The sequence below is a fragment of the Macaca thibetana genome, chromosome 12, assembly GCF_024542745.1.
Source record: "Macaca thibetana thibetana isolate TM-01 chromosome 12, ASM2454274v1, whole genome shotgun sequence".
Lineage (NCBI taxonomy): Eukaryota > Metazoa > Chordata > Mammalia > Primates > Cercopithecidae > Macaca > Macaca thibetana.
The window spans coordinates 106,892,869-106,909,020 of NC_065589.1; the positions used below are offsets into that span (position 1 = coordinate 106,892,869).

At 43.6% G+C, this 16,152-nt stretch overlaps 1 protein-coding gene and 1 long non-coding RNA gene across 2 annotated transcripts in view; one reads left to right on the plus strand and one right to left on the minus strand.

The window, feature by feature from the left end:
• Positions 1-16,152, plus strand: part of DARS1 (aspartyl-tRNA synthetase 1) — a 1,211,452-nt gene that overhangs the window by 637,957 nt on the left and 557,343 nt on the right. The window lies entirely within an intron of this gene.
• Positions 1-16,152, minus strand: part of LOC126932268 (uncharacterized) — a 40,032-nt gene that overhangs the window by 1,867 nt on the left and 22,013 nt on the right. The gene's annotated exons all lie outside the window — the stretch shown is intronic.

A 16,152-nucleotide genomic window follows, 5' to 3' on the forward strand; every position in this document is an offset into this window, starting at 1 on the left:
ATTATACTAAATTAAAATGTAACATAATGCAAACGTTTAAATCTTATCAATAAAAATGTATTGGTATGGTTGGCCAGCTGAGACGTAGAGGAAGGAGATACAGTAGAAAGGGTTAAGGCACTAAATTTCTCATCTTACAAAGTATAGATTTAAAAATTTAATAAATCACAATAAGGAGAAAAGAAGAGGGATTGGATTTTTTTTTAAGGCAATGGAAGTGAATTACATCCTCCTTTTAGTAAGATGTCAACAATTCAGTACAATTTAGGTCAAAAAATTGAGAAATTGAGGTAAATACTTATTTAGATTTATGTTTTCAGGGTGCTAACAGAACTGGGTTAGGGGATGGTATGGCTTGGATGTTTGATACCTACGAATCTCATGTGGAAATGTAATATCCAGGGTCAGAGGTGGGGTCCAGTGGGAGGTGGACCCTGAAGGCAAATCCCTCATGAATGGCTTAGTGCCATCTCCTTGGTGATGAGTTCTCACTCAGTTAGTTCATGCAAGATCTAGTTATCTAAATGTATGTAGCACCTCTCCCCTCTCTCTTGCTTCCACTCTTGCCGTGTGATATGCATGCTCCTGTTTCATGTTTCACCATAAGTAAAAGCTCCCTGAGGCCACCCCAGAAGCCAGGTAGATGCCAGTGCCATGCTTGTACAGGCTGCAGAACTGTGAACCAATTAAACCTCTTTTATTTATAAATTACCTAGTCTCAGATATTTCTTTATAGCAACACAAAAATGTGCTAACACAGAAAATTGGTACCAAGGAATAGTGCATTGCTATAAAGATACCTGAAAATGTGGAAGCACCTTTGAAATTGGGTAACAGGCAGAAGTTGGAAGAGTTTGGAGGGCTCAGAAGAAGACAGGAAGGTCCCGGCATGGTGGAGGAGGCCGAGGTGGGTGGATCACCTGAAGTGAGGAGTTCAAGACCAGCCTGGCCAACACTGTGAAACCTCATCTCTACTAAAAATATAAAAATAAGCCAGGCGTAGTGGCAGGCACTGGTAATCTCAGCTATTCGGGAGTCCAAGGCATGAGAATCACTTGAATCTGGGATGCAGAGGTTGCTGTGAGCTGACATCATGCCACTGCACTCCAGTCTGGTCGATACAGCGAGACTCAGTCTCAAAAAATTGATAAGAAGACAGGAAGATGAGTGAAAGTCTGGAACTTCTTACAGATTGGTCAAATTGTTGTGGCCAAAATGCTGATTGAGATATGGACAGTGAAAATCAAGCTGATGAGGTCTCAGATGGAAATGAGAAACTTATTTGGAACTGGAGCAAAGGTCACCCACGTATGCCCTAGCAAAGAGTTTGGCTGCATTATGTCCATGTCCTAGGGCTTTGTGGAAATTTGAACTTAAGAGTAATGGCCTTGGGTATCTGATGGAAGAAATTTCTAAGCAGCAAAGCATTCAAGATGTTGCCTGGCTGCTTCTAACAGCCTATGATCAGATGCAGGAGCAAAGGAATGACCTGAAGTTGAAATTTATATTTAAAACAGAAACAGGATAAAAGTGGAAAATTTGCAGCCCTGTGACAGAGAAAGAATTGAGGCAGGCAGCAGAGCAACCACTTGCTAGAGAGTTAGCATTACTAAAAGAGAGCCAAGTGCTAATATTCAAGACAGTGGGGAAAAGGCCTCCAAGGCATTTCAGAGATCTTTGAGGCAGCCCTTTCCATCACAGTTCAGAGGCCTAGGAGGAAACAGTGGTTTCAGGGGCTGGGTCCAGGTTGTACTACCCTGCACAGCCTTGGGATACTGCCATCCACATCCTATCCACTTCAGCTCCAGCCATGGCTCAAAGAGCCCCAGGTACAGCTCCAGCTGCTGCTTTAGAGAGTGCAGTCTCCCATAAGTCTTTGTGGTTTCCACTAGTGTTAAGCCTGCAGGCACCCAATATGCATGAGTGAAGAAGGTTTGGCACCTCCCCAGATTCAAAAGGATGTATGAGAAAGCCTGGATACCCAGGCAGAGCCCCCACAGAGAAACTACTAGGGTAGTGTTGAAAGGAAATGTGAGGTTGGAGCCCCACAGAGAGTCCCCACTGGAGCACTGCCTAGTGGAGCTATGGGAAAAGGAGCTGCTGCCCTTCAGACCTCAGAATGGTAAAGCCACTGGCAGTTTGTGTCCTGAGCCTGGAAAAGGCACAGACACTCAACTTCAACCCATGAGAACAGCTACATGAGCTGCACCTGCAAAGCCACAGAGGTGGAGCTGCCCAAGGCCTTGGGATCCCACCCCTTGGACCAGTGTGCCCTGGATACAGGACATAAATTCAAGGAATATTTTGGAGCTTTAAGATTAAATGACCACTCCACTGGATTCCAGATTTGCATGGGGCCTATTACCCCTTTCTCTTGACTGGGTTCTCCCTTTTGGAATGGAAATGTTTACTCAATGCCTATACCATCATTGTATCTTGGGAGTAAATAACTTATTTTGATTTTACAGGCCCATAGGTGGAAGAAGATGAGTCTCAGTTGGAATTTTTGGACTTTGGACTTGATGCTGGAATGAGTTAAGACTTCAGGGGACTATTGAGAAGGGATAGTTGTACTTCGCAATGAGATTTTGGGTGCCAGGGGCAAAATGATGTGGTTTGAATATATGTCCCCTCCAAATCTTATGTTGAAATGTAAATCCCAGTGTTGTAGGTGGGGCCTGGTGTGAGATAATTGGATCATGGCAGTGGACCCCTCACGAATGGCTTAGCATCATTCCCCTTGGTGATAAGTGAGTTCTCACTCTGTTAGTCCATGGGAGAACCGGTTGTTTAAAAGTGTGTAGCACTCCCCCTCTCTCTCTTGCTCTCATCATGTGATGAATCTGCTTCTGCTCTACCTTTGGCCATAAGTGAAAGTTTCTGAGGCCTCACTAGAAGCCAAGCAGATGCCAGGACCATGCTTGTCCAGCCTGCAGAACTGTGAACCAATTAAACCTCTTTTTTTTTTTTTTTTTTTTTTAAATGAATTACTCGGTCTCAGGTATTTTTTTGTTTTGGTTTTTGAGACAGGATCTCACTCTGTTGCCTGGGCCAGAGTGCAATGGCATGGTCATAGCTCACTGCAGCCTTACAACACCTGCGCTCAAGTAATCTTCCCACCTCAGCCCTCCAAGTAGCTGAGACTACAGGCATGCACTATTTCGCCCAGCTAATTTTTTATTTTTTTGTAGAGATAGGGCCTTGCTATGTTTCCCAGGATGCTCTTGAACTCTTAACCTCAAGCAATCCTCCTGCCTCAGCCTCCCAAAATGCTGGGATTACAGTTGTGAGCTACCGCACCTAGCTTGATATTTGTTTATAGTGACACAAAAAAAACAGACTAACACAGGAGAGTGCTATGCTAATATTTTAATTTCCATATACATCTACTATAATAACAATAACGTAATAGGAACTGCACATTCATCACTCTACTGGCCCAAGTGGCAATTGCCCACTGGTTCTATCCAGTCCCCGCTTAGCCCCATCTTTATCAAGGGCAAGCTTTCCCTTCAGACCATCATCTCAGCCCATCAGGGGTTATCTTTTCCCCAATCTGTATCCACAAGTTATGATTGGGACAGGGAAAAAGGCTGGATGGGCTCTCCATAGCCTTGACAGTGTTACTTCAACCCAGACACTCATGGCTAACAGGCTGACCACTGGCTGTTGGTGACGGCAATAAGCAGGACAGCTAAGTGACCTACACATGATTCCCTGATACTCTTCCCAGAAAGTCTGTCATCATTCCCAGCCACCAGCCCAACCCAGAGGGTTTCCAACTCTTTCTTCCCTACTCCTTCCTTCAAAGGTGCCTCTCCTTCCCCAATTCAGACTGATGTAGTTTATGGAAACAGGAAAATTCATTTTGAAAGCCTGCTTTCAAACTTTTTATCTGACTCTTTCATCTAACACTTTTACAAGCAGCTTCCTTCTTTGCATCTTAGCCTCTTAGTTGCTGTTTCTGAAGTGCAAGCCCACAGATCAGAGTGCTGGGAATGGGAAAAACCCTCAGGACATGCATCGGAGACATTAATGAGTCTAGTGAGGAAGAGAAACACACAGATATAATCCAACTGTGACACGAACAACAAAAACAAGAATTGCAACACTGTGCAGATTTGAAATTCAAGAATTCTCATACCAGGTGTGGTGGCTCATATCTGTAATCCTAATACTTTGGGAGGCTGAGGTAGGAGGATCACTTGAGCTCAGGAGTTTGAGAGCAGACTGGGCAACATAGTGAGACCTTGTCTTTACAAAAAAATTTTACAAAGCAGTCCAGCATGGTAGCATGTGCATGTAGTCCCACCTACTCGGAAGGCTGAGGTTGGAGGATCGCTTAACCCTGGGAGGCCAAGGCGGCAGTCAGTCGTGGTCACACCACTACCCTCCAGTCAGGGCAACAGAGCCAGACCCTATCTCAAAAAAAATAAAAAAATAGAAAGAAAGGAAGAAAGAAAAATGCTTCTACCCTACCATATTAGCTGTAAGCATATAAAAACACTTGGAATGTCTCTAGGAACCTGACATGTATCTATATCTATATATCTATCTCTCTGTAGATATGAAATTATCATTTTAGGAGAGTATAAGGTTCATAAGCTTTGAGTTAAAATGTGAGTGACTTTATAGCCTTCCTAAACAAATGCTAAAATTAAATTCTTCTGGTACTGTGGATAAAGAAGACCATTTTAAAAGTATATTGAAGCCTTCCTGTATTTTCCTCTTTCTCTTCCCCTTTTCCCCCTTTCCATTCTGACCTGAAGAATTCACTCCAAAAGCCCCAGATGGAAGAGAAATTTGCAAAGCCCCAGAGTGAAGTATTGTAGCCTTCCCAGGGTGCAGACAGCATCCCCATGAGTGTGTGGGGGTGTGAGGAGGGGAAAGAGCGGAGAATAGCAGGATGCTTTGTAGAGCCCAGGTGCAGTGAGGAAGGAGAAGGAGAAGGAGAAGGAGGGGTGGCAGCCCAACCCAGCCCAGCCCAGCCCAGCCTCTGATTCTGGAGACTTAGTGCAGCCAGGAGGGTGGTGGTGCAGAGAATCAGAGCCCTAGCTGCATGAGGAGGAAGATCTTGGGTATATGTGAGGGGCAGCCCAGCCCATACCGTCAGAGTCTGGGCAGGGTAAGAATGATATCTATGTAGGAAAGAGGTCCAGTGTGGGGTGTCAGAGCCCAAGTGGAGTGAATAGAACAGCCAGGCAGAGGGCCAGAGCATCAGAAGACACACACGTGGGACGAGGGACATCTGTGCAGTCCAGAGCAGTGGCAGGTGTGGCACAGTGTCGGAACCCAGCAGGAAGAGAGGAGGGTGTCTATGCAGAGTGGAGTGGCCATGGTGAGGGGAGACTGGTGTAGATTGGGAGGCTGATCAAATATATAACATAGTAAAGAGATTGGGAATCATCTCTCTTACCATCACGGCAGAAAGCTACAAATATAGAAAAAGAGAAAACTAGAATAAACTCTGTGGTATTAGACTGGAATTGGAGATAGCAGTGTGAACTCATAGTCTTTAATATGTATAGCTAGATATTGAAGCAAATATAGATATAAGTGTGTTTGCATGTGTATGTACACGCACATACATATAGTCTCTAGCTCTGTCCACTGAGTGGGTCTGGAAGCAGTTAACACCCCAGTAGCAATGAGAACATCTAGTGCCCAGATCTTGATTTCGAAATATCATCTGCCACTAAAACAAAAGAAAAGAAACAAAATGAAACTAGGGCTCCTTAGGAAATAGCTGATTCTAGGGCTGGGGCAGAGAAAATGTAACATGATCCTGGAATATCTTTTTGCACCAGAAGGCAAGGGAGGGCTCAGCAAATGAGGACACGTGAAAAGGACACAGAAACAAGCTTGAAAGGGCTTCCACTACCCCAATCTGAGACAGTTTGAACATAGGGATAATGATAGTAATGGATTACAACCCATTTAATAAAACAGAAATCCATGAGTCCCATGCCCAAATAAACAAATGAATGGAGGGATGGACAAACAACAAATAAATAAATGGAAGGTTTAATAAGGAGTATATTTACATAATCTCAACATTTCTTACCACAAAATACTTGTTAATTACAGAATGAAAATATCAGCTGCACAGTGGAGAAGCCTGATGGGCTTAACCTTCATCAAGTTACCAAAGTAAACATCATGAGAAATGAGACATGAAATTGAAATCATCCACCACCTGATGGGATACAATGAGAAGATCTCAGCATCACACTCATGATATTTCTGCTAGAAGTGCATCACCTGAATCTGATCATGAGGAAACATGAGACAAAGGCAAATTGAGGGACATGCTACAAAATCACTGTCCTGTCACCTTCAAAGATGTCAAGGTTATAAAAACCTAGAAAAGATTAAAGAACTGTTTCAAGCTAAAGGGTTTTGAAAGGACAAAACAAATGCAATGGGAAACTCCGGCTGTCATCCTTTTGCTATGAAGGACGTGAAAACTGGGGAAATTGGCAGAATGTAAATGCATTGTGAGGAGTAGAGGCAGTAATGCCTCGGTATTAATTTCCTGATTTTGATTGTTCTATTGAGATAATATGAGACACTCTACAAAATGAGTGTTCATCAGGATCACCTAGAGGACTTGTTAAAAGATGCAGATTGCTGGACCCTATATCTGAGTTTCTGATTCAGGAAGTCTGCAGTGAGACCCAAAAATGTGTGTCTCTGAAAAGTTATCAGGGAACACCAATGCTGTTGATTCAGAGACCATTTGAGAGACACTGATGAAGGAGAATATTTGTATTTATCTTTTTAAAAGCATACTGCCTTCAAGAGCCATAGGATGTTGTTCAGCAATTTACTCTCAAGTGGTTCGGGAAAAGAAAAGTTATTTGTAATGTACTTGGAAGTTTTGTTTAATTTTGAAATTGTTTCAATAAACAAACAACCTCATTGATTCCAAAGCCTTCAAATCAGAATTTAGGAAAACTGGACAGCGAGGCTGTTGTGAGTGAGCACTGCCAAGTATGCCCTTTCTTAACAGGTATGGCAAAGTAAAGTAAATGAGACAGGATGGGAGCCACTTAAGATACCTAAGAGAACACATTTTCAGGTTGTTAAGCACTCATTGACAACTGATATGCCAAATGCAAACACTCCGTCTCTAAACACTAAAGTAGGTGTCCCCTATGAAGCACCACTTTGAGTTTTCAGTGGCCATTTCTCTTCATGTCTCCACATTTCCCCTTTTCCATTTTGCTGCTGCCTCTAGTTCTAAATTAGAAGATTAAGAAACACAATCCAATGAAAGGGTTGATACTCTTCCTAAAAATCATTTGATACTGTGGTAAGGGGTTGGCAAGAAAATAAAATCCAACCATTCTTTAATCTCCTACCTTTCCAAAAGGTGTGCTGATCCCTCTGCTTACCATTCATGTGAACTTATCCCACTTACCTAACCTCTCTGCGCCTCAGTTACCTCATCTGTAAAATGGGCATAGAAATAGTACCTATACTGACTGGAGTGTAATGAGGATTAAATAAATGTAATGGAGACTTACAATGTCTAACATATTGCAAGCTTTTAATAAATGTTATATGCTATTGTTGTTTCATTTTGTCAAAATGAAATGTTCTTTGGACTTGAGAATTGCCATCCCAGCACCCACCATACTCCCCTTACCACTTGATATTTGAAGCTAAAGACCTCTGGGTAGAAATTCAGCAAATTTGCTAGAAACTAAGGAGTTCCCAGGAGAGAAGATACCAAGATGCTGAACCATGTTTCTCTTGAGGTTCAGTATTTTTAGAATATCTTTAATGGTTCTAATGGCTCCAGCTCAGGTTAGAGAGGCAGCAAATTGCGCTGGTAGGAAGTTGGTACTCTGAATATACATGCTAGAGTTTGAATCCAGTTTCTACCATTTGCTGTCTGACCTTAAGTTACTTAGCCTCTGTGTGCCTCAGTTTCCCCTTTGGTAAAATAGGGAAAATGGTAATAGTATCTACTTCATGGGGCTGTTGGGAAGATAAACAAGACAATTTATATCAAGTGGTTGACATAGTGCTTGACATATAATAAATACTTAATAAAATGTGATTGCTATTGCATTATCATGAAACCACCATTGCAAAATTATTAATATAACTGAGACAATGAAAGAGATTTGACCTAACCAACTCCATCTTGCTTCTAACCTTCAAGCTGTCCTCATTCATTCCTGGGCACAGGCCAAACTAACTTTGGGAGGAACTTACTTTGTAGTTTATAGTTTAAAACAAAGACCGTAAATTACCAAAACAAACCCCCTTCTTGCCTGGGGACTAGACTGCCTTTGATGGACTAACAAATTAGCCAAAAGATTAGAAATTATGCTTTAGGAGTCATGCAGCTGGAGGCTACAAGATTCTGACCCTCCCCACATTGCTCCTGGGGATAATGTCACTCTTTGTAAAACCTAAAACCAGTGCTTGAGATATTTTGCAGACTGGGCACTTGATGGATCAGGTGGCACCACCCAGATAAACTGGCTCATCTGATCTTGTGGCTCCCACCCAGCAACTGACTTAGTGCAAGACAGCACCAACTGCCTATGATTTCATCTCCAACCCAACCAATCAGCACTCCTGACTCACTGGCTAACCCCCTTCATCCACTAAATTACCCTTAAAAACTCTAATCATCGAATGCTAAGGGAGACTGATTTGAGTAATAATAAAACTCCAGTCTCCCGCACAGGCAGCTCTGCAGGAATTACTCTTTCTCTATTGCAATTCTTATCTTGATAAGTTAGCTCTAAGCAGTGGGAAAGGTGAATCCATTGGGTGGTTACAATCAGTGGACAAAAAAGAGCAACAAATGTCCTCTGGGGTAGTCATGAATACTGTTTGACACATATTTCTGTCTAATTTCTGGGCATAAGGTGTGGCCATGTGACTCGTTCTAGTCAATGACATGATGTCACTTCTGTAGGAGAGGGAAAAAACTTTTTCTCTGTTCTCTTAAATTCAGTGCCTGGGGCCTGGAAATTAAACTAACAAAAGGCAGGTTAACAAGAGAAACATTTTATTTCGTATGCTCACAGGAGCTTTACAGAAAAGAAAGAAAGGCTTGGGAGCTTATATACCATGTTAACAAAGGGCAATAAATTTTCAAACAGTGACAAGAGAGAGGAAAAAGGGTCTGGGCTTCTAGGGGTTATAAATTGTGTGAAAATAAATATATGGAAGAAACTAATGGAAGATAAGGTTATGTTAGTAATGTTGGTTATGCAGAGTCGTTGGTGAGTCTCCAGTGATAAGAGTTGGTAAATCTCTGGTGATTTAAGATTGTTCCCCTTTTCCTGCTATGGGAGAGAGGAGGGGGAACACCTTCACAAAGGAAAATGTATGTCCTGCTTTTAGAAAGAAAGGGTGGAGGAGAGAGGGTTCCTCCTTTGTCTGCTATTTCTTAATTGCCTTCAGATCAAAATAATTCTTATGCCAAAGTAGCCATTTGGGGGTAGCATATTCAGATCCCCTTCACCTCTAAGCTGAAACATTTAGTTACCAGTGCAAGTCCCTCCAGAACTCTTCCCTTTGGTACACTGACCAATGTAAGCCAAAAATAAAAGTCTGAGTCCCCCAACTGACTGAATGGACCCTCTCTGGACCAAGAGAAACCTGAAAGACTGAATTCCTGCCCACGACAAAAAGGAAAGTCAGACACACCTCAGCATACTCCCTCCTTTTGGAGTTTGGCACTACTGACAGCATTAAGGTTAAAATAGAGATCCTAAGACCGACAAAACAGACTCCGTATAGCAATAAAATATACCATATTTCAACCTGACTCTGGTATAGCATCACATGAGAGCAAGCCTCGAAAACAATAAAAATATTTTATCCCCAAATATATTTCTTTAACATATTTTGAAGTAGCCCTGCAAAACCATCTCTTGTGGGAGAAATTTGCATCTGTGGGGAATCTCCTCCTTTTTCTAGGTCTTTTCTGGATCCAGGAAGGATTTAACTAAGAGTCTGACACCTTGTAAGGTCTGAAGAGAGATATTTACCATCTATTCTCTCTGGAAGTCTGCTACTTAGGGGCTTTGTCTGCATAACAAAAACCTTGACTTCCATACCCTGCCTCCTTATCTTAAGCATTTCTTTCTACTGATTTCAACTGCTTAGGCAAATCTTAACTCTTTCAATCAATTGCCAATCAAAAATCCTTTAAATCTACCTATGACCTACCCTGCTTTGAGATGTCTCACCTTTCTGGGCCAAACCTATCTATACCTTACATGTATTGATTTATGTCATTGCCTGTAACTTCTGTCTCGCTAAAATGTATAAAACCAAGCTGTAACCTGACCACAACAGGCACATTTTCTCAGGACCTCTTGAGATTGTACCCCAGGTCATGATCACTCACAATGGCTCAGAATAAACCTCATTAAATAGTTTACAGAGTTTGGCTTTTTGCGCCTATATCAGCAACTTTCTAGGTGGTGGCTGCTCAGTCAGCTTGGGGCCCTGAGTAATTCCAGTAAAAGCAGAGCTACTCCTGTGACCTGCAAAAGGCACATAGTGTGAACAAGTACAAGGAATAAACCTTCGTTATTTTAAGGCACAGAAATTTGGAAATTGTTTGTTACCACAGCATAACCTACCCTATCCTGACTGATTGACTACAACTACCACCACCCACGGCCAAGGGAAGGCTCACCTGGCAAGAGGAGGAAATTAGTGTCATTGTCTTGGGCTGGGGTTAGAGGTTTCTTTTTCTGATCATAGTGTGTGGCTGACACTGAATACCCTCTTCTTAATCAATAGACATTGTATTAGTTAACAAATTATCCCAAAGCTTGGTGGCCCATATGCATAGATCACCACAGAATACAATCAATACTGAAAGCTGTATCTCCCACCCCTCCCACCTCCTGTGCCCACCCTCCTTCTCTATTGAATGTATACTCTCTAGCACGTGAGGATAATACAAAATGTCAGGTGTAAGTCAAGTTGCTGTTAAAGAAAATACAAAAGAAAAGCTTACTGTGTCCTAATGTTTACAAAAGCACATGGATAAAGACCACTGTCAAAAACAGGTACGCACAAACCTGTGGGTAGAGCGCGTGAGCCATGCCTGCATCCTGCGTTGGTGGAGAAAACCAGCACTTCAATATACTGTGCCCCAGAGGCTTCCTTCTTTCTTCATCTGCCCATCTTCCCACGGATATTTCAATTGCTTATTTCACGCGGCTCCCAAAGATGTTTTCAACATAGTCTTAACAACCATCACGTCAATACATTTTAAAAGTAATTATAAGAAAGGGGCAGCCAGAGAATGTGCTGTCCACGCTCTCCTGCTACCCCTTTGGCTACATTCTAGCCTCCAAACATTGTCCCAGAAAACCTTTGCATCTAAGTGGGCAAGGCCAACAAGGGGCCTAATTTAATATCCAGAATTCTGGAACCAGAAAGAGATGCTGAACTCCAAAAAATGCCAAGCAAGAAGCTGCATCAAAATGATTTAATATTAACAAAGCTGACACCACACCACCCCAAGGAAAAAGATGGCTATTTAGCATTTCCTCCTCTCCTCAATTCCACACACAAGCAACTGCTTCAGGAAAAACAGACCCAGGAATCTCTGGCATATTCTACTTCCAGATAGCCTGCCACCCCCACAGGCAGTGTTTCCAATCAGGGTTTGAGTGAATGGAGATGATAAAGTTCTTCCCTAGAGATAAAGAGGCTTCATTTGCAGAGAAATGGAACAGGAGGAGAAAGGAATGGTAAGAATCGGCAGTTTGTTCCCCAGGCAGGGTTAACAAAAATCAGTTAAAGCCACCACTTCAAGGTTAAGGCAGGAGACAAACAGACATGATGCTATAAATACAGTGTCCCTTTGGGCACCGAGGCATGGATCATAGCAAGCCCAGGGCTACATAAGACATGGTGGGTGCCCATCGCTCTGGGGCCTGATGGATTGACAGGCAGACAAATATGAAATGCAAACCTCTCAGCCAGGCCCTGCCTGGGTGAAATCTCATTAAAGCACACATCAAAGATTGCACGGCAGGGGCAGAAAGTAAAACGCAGAGCCACAGCCAGCCTGGGCGGTAAGAAAGGATGGCCACAACATGATAAAGAAGCTCAGAGGGGTAGCATTAGTCAGGAACCATGCCTAGCTGCCCACTTGCCTTCAACAACTCAGCAGACTTGCCCCAGAGCCATCCTGTTTCACCACTTTGGGAGGACTGCATAAATTAATGTCTCAATATAACAAGAACCACCTCGCTCACCATGTGCCATCCACCATGCCAAGTGCTTTGTGTATATACTCTCATTTCATTATCCCAGGGGCCCAATAAGGCAGGTCTCACCAATCTCACTTCACAGATGCAAAACCTGGAGATAAGGAGAGTTTAGTCACGTTCAGGATCACATAGTTGGTAAAGCCAGGGTTTGAATTCAGATTATTTCCAACTCCAAAGCTTATGCTTTTATCCCCAGTGCTGCTATTCACAGCTCTTGCAGCATCCCAAGGAACCTGGGTCCTCCCAGCCATCACTCTTCATGGTATCTAGGCAGGAAGAGCACACACAGGCTGCTGCTCCCCTCCCGTGCTCATTAGTCAGGAGTTCATGGCCATGCATCCTGCTGGGTTCAGCCTCCACTGCAGAACCCTGCTGAGAGCCATGCTTGTAAGCAGCTGCTGCCAGCCCATCTGAGGGCTGCATGAGCAAACATAATGGACACACTTGGTTAGTAGTGGGTGAAGTGGAAGTGGAGGCCAGCAAATGCCATTTTCCTCATAGTGGGGAAGACAGTATCTCTGAGAAAAAGATACTCCTAACCCCCTTTGCCATGTGTGTCCCTCTCTCCATTCCCACAGCTGTCAGCCTGGCTCCTGGGCTCTTTGTCTCCCTGGACCACGCTGTGGCCATGTAAGTCCTAGCATAAATCCAAGCACGCTTCTCTCTAGCTCATCCTTCAGGGGGTCCCCAGTGCTCCAGGGGGAAGGGAATCCTCCTTACCTAGAAACCTCCTCCCAAGAAAGGCCCTTGGCTGCCTTGGCCACCTGGAGAAGGCCCTCTCTGCTTACAAGATTCAGATCAAGGATGTGGACAGATATACACCAAGTTATTGATATTGATGACCTCCCAAAGTTGAGATTAAAAGAGGCTAGAGGCAAATTGTCAACACTGCAATTATTCAGCTCTGAATTGTTTACATATTTATCATGGTTTAAAAAGTCATGACAGAATCAAACAGTAAAAAGCATATAAAGGTGGAAAAATGATATACATTCCCAGATACCTACCTGCTCCCCACCTGGGTGTGTAAGACTCAGCATCCAGAATTTTTGACTGCACTTTTGCTGCCCCGGTTAGATTTCTCACTCCTTGAAAGCAAGAACCCTCTTTCACATCACTGAATCTGTAGCATGACTGTCACTTATTAAAACCATTTGTTGGCCGGGCGCGGTGGCTCAAGCCTGTAATCCCAGCACTTTGGGAGGCCGAGGCGGGTGGATCACGAGGTCAGGAGATCAAGACCATCCTGGCGAACACAGTGAAACCCCGTCTCTACTAAAAAAATACAAAAAACTAGCCGGGCGAGTTGGCGGGCACCTGTAGTCCCAGCTACTCGGGAGGCTGAGGCAGGAGAATGGCGTAAACCCGGGAGGCGGAGCTTGCAGTGAGCTGAGATCCGGCCACTGCACTCCAGCCTGGGCAACAGCGCGAGACTCCGTCTCAAAAAAAAAAAAAAAAAAAAACCATTTGTTTTCTTAGAATCATGTTCACCACCTGGCTGATGTCCTCTCTCATGATAGTTAGGAGCCTGTGCAAGGGACTACCCAAAGCCACCAGAGAATCCTCCAAAATAGAGCTAATAACCTAAACAAGAAAGATCAGACCAGTGGGATCCGTGAAACAGTACAGGACACATGATCCATTTCTTCAATAAACAGCACAGGGGAGAAAAAGTTTCTTAAAAGAGACTTAAGAACTTTAACAACCAAATTCAGCGTGTGCATATTTTTCAGATCTTAAAAAACCAACTCCAAAGAGACATTTGAGACAATTAGGGGAATTTGAACAATGATGGGGAATTGGAGGGTGTGAAGAATCACTGTTAATTTTGTTAGGTGTGATAAATAGTGATTATGTAAAAAAAAAAAAAAAAAAAAGTCTATATTGACATCTGTAATTCCAGCACTTTGGGAAGCCGAGGCAGGCAGATCACTTGAGGTCAGGAGTTCGAGACCAGCCTGGCCAACATGGTGAAAGCCCATCTCTACTAAAAACACAAAAATTAGCTGGGCATGGTGGCATGCGCCTGTAATCCCAGCTACTCAGGAGACCCACTTTAACCTGAGGTGGAGGATGCAGTGAGCCGAGGTCGCACCACTGCACTCCAGCCTGGGCGACAGAGACAGAGCAAAACTCTGTCTCAAAGAAAAAAAAAAAAAAAAAAAAAAACACAGTCTATACTGGATATGGGTAAAATCATGTCTAAAAATTGCTTTAAAATAGTCTAGCATTTAAAAAAAAAGAGTACCAGGATAAGCAGATGAACAAGATTAGGAAAATGTGTTGCTAATTGCTGAAGCTGGATGAGCAGTTATGGGGTCTTGATTCTGCTCTCTTTTTATGTCTTTTGAAAGATTTTCACAGTGAAAAGTTTTAAAAGTAAACTTAAATGAGCTTCTAATTTAACACTGTGTGTGTGTGTGTGTGTGTGTGTGTGTGTGTGTGTACACACAGAGACACATATAGTCCATGAACTGTCTGCCTCAGAATCACCTGGTATGCTTGTTAAAATGCAGATTCTCCAGGTTTCTCTGACACTCCCACCCACCCCCAGGCTCTAATACACCGGTGGTTCTGGCAGGAGGATTCCACTAAGAATATCCACAAAGCCTACTTGCCAGGAGCAGGCTCAGTATACACCCAGAGTCCTGTGTTATTATTGGCACTGCCCTTTCCCCTCAAGAGTGTCCCAGTCCAGACAACATTGCAGCTAGTCACCCAAGTCAGAGTGAGCCATGCTGTTTCACGTTTTCCTCTCTTGCTGCCCCCACCTGTATCTGCTGAATCTCACTTACCTACCAAAGCCCAGCTCAAACACAGCCCCCAAGACCTTCGCTAATTACTTCAAGTGAGATCATTCCTCCACCCTTTAAACCACTGACCTGCAGCCTGAGAGCACACAGTGCTGTCCTCTAGCATACCTGCCGGGATGGCCATCCTGTGCTTGTGTGTCACTAGCCAGAGAACTCTTTAAAGGCAAGGACCAGGCCAGGTGCATTGGCTCATGCCTGTAATCCTAGCCCTTTGGGAGGCTGAGGCAGGTGGATCACCTGGGGTCAGGAGTTCAAAACCAGCCTGGACATCATGGCAAAACCCTGTCTCTACTAAAAATACAAAAATTAGCCAGGCATGGTGGTGGGTGTTTAAAATCCCAGCTACTCAGGAGGCTAAGGCAGGAGAATTGCTTGAATTGGGGGTGTGGGTGGGTGGGAGGCGGATGGGGGTGTGGAGGTTGCAGTGAGCTGAGATCACACCACTGCACTCCAGCCTGGGCAAAAAAGTGAAACTCCATCTCAAAAACAAAAAAACAAACAAACAAACAAAAAGGCAAAGACCATGCCTTATGTACCTCCTTCTCCCCAATGCCTAGCACAGAATGGATGTTTAGGAAAATGTTTATCCAGTGAATTATTAAACAAAGGAATTAATAAATAAATGACAGTCACTACGCTGGGCATCTCATGGAAACGTCTTTGTTTATTTAAATTCTTTTTTTTTTTTTTTTTTTTTGAGATTGAGTTTCGCTTTTGTCACCCAGGTTGGAGTGCAGCGGCACGATCTCGGCCCACTGCAACCTCTGCCTCCTGGGTTCAAGCAATTCTCCTGCCTCAGCCTCCCAAGTAGCTGGGATTACAGGCGCCCACCACCACTGACTAATTTTTTTATTTTTGGTAGACATGAGGTGTTACCATGTTGGCCAGGCTGGTCTCGAACTCCTGACCTCAGGTGATCCACCTACCTTGGCCTCCCAAAGTGCTGGGATTACAGGCATGAGCCATCGCACCTGGCTAAATTCTTATATATCATCATGATTAGTGGCCCCAACCTTTTTGGCACCAGAGACCAGTTTCATGGAAGACAGTTTTTCCATGGACTGGGG